General features: G+C 42.6%; 1 protein-coding gene across 2 annotated transcripts in view; it reads right to left on the bottom strand.

Annotated features, from left to right (window-relative positions):
- The window catches only part of LOC147817159 (uncharacterized), a 16,804-nt gene that overhangs the window by 15,009 nt on the left and 498 nt on the right, over positions 1 to 1,297 (bottom strand). The gene's annotated exons all lie outside the window — the stretch shown is intronic.

The following is a 1,297-nucleotide window of genomic DNA, read 5'->3' on the forward strand; positions in this document are numbered from 1 at the left end:
CTTGGTGACTGCTTTGTTGTGACATCACAAAGTTCCAGAAGTCCTGACGGCTGGTTTTAAGGCTCAGTTTCTGAATACAGGCTGTGTGCATTTCTCTGTGGACTGAGGCTTTGATACTTTCACAGTATTAATATAGAAGCTAGAGCTGATCTATAATCACACTACACATGGACACAGACCTTTACACTGGAGGAGCTTTAAAAACACAAGTTTCTTTATGAATATGAAGTAACGTGATAAAATACTACAGCCCTGCTCCAACAGAGTCAGAGAGCAGGTAGAGCAGGAAACATGATGCGAGCTGACAGTGTGTTAGAAGTTGTAATTAACATACCAGCTGTGAATCAAACAACATGGAGTCAAGTCGAAACATTTCCCTCCGGCAAACAGGACACCACCCACTTTCACAGCGCTGGTTGCTATGGAGCTTCTTCACAGCGCAGTCTTATGAAAATGTTTGAAATGAAACTTAAAGAGCCTTAGATTCATAGATAGTAAACAAAATGACGTCATCAGATGGAAAACAACCCAGAGATGTTGTTCTGTCTCACCGGACCCAGCCATGATCTAACATTACTGTGGAGACACATGACCACAGATACCTGATGGTGAACAGTGTATATGTATATTGGTGTTTGTTTTCCTCACCTGAGAGGAACAGACAAACCTGGATCAAGTGATTTGCTTGACGTGTCTTGAGGCAGGTGGGTGGGATTTACCACTTCATGCCAATTAGACTGTTGTGTAATTGGGTAATTAGAAGTCCATTAAACTGACTGTCAATCATAACGGCGTGTTTCAGTCAGAATGTTTTTAACTCATGGAGGACGTGTTGGGCTTTCACACTGCAGCTGGTCATTTCTCTTTTCTCTGGTAGGGGCTCGACCGCTGACGGATGTGTTTAAACCGGCGTCCTCACACAGGAAATGACACATTTTACACCCGAAACAAGGAGATTTAGAAAGACTTTCGCAGGTATTTCACCACGCTGAATTTCCTGCTGTTTTTTTTTTTAACACTTCTCCAATTAACAAATTGAAAAGTTGTTGAAAATTTGACTTTATCAGAATGTGGTACGTTTTCTGTGGATGCAGCGGCGACTTATTTAGTCTGAGTTTGTTTTTATTCCAGTTTATCTTCACAGATAACAAACACTGGAGCAGCCACACCTCTCTCTCTCTCTCTCTCTCTCTCTCTCTCTCTGTCTCTCTCTCTCTCTCTCTCTGTCTCTCTCTCTCTCTCTCTCTCTCTCTCTCTCTCTCTCTCTCTGTCTCTCTCTCTCTCTCTCTCTCTCTCT

The sequence above is a fragment of the Seriola lalandi genome, unplaced genomic scaffold, assembly GCF_002814215.2.
Source record: "Seriola lalandi dorsalis isolate HSWRI2012SDOR001 ecotype SW California unplaced genomic scaffold, Sedor1 jcf7180002055009, whole genome shotgun sequence".
Lineage (NCBI taxonomy): Eukaryota > Metazoa > Chordata > Actinopteri > Carangiformes > Carangidae > Seriola > Seriola lalandi.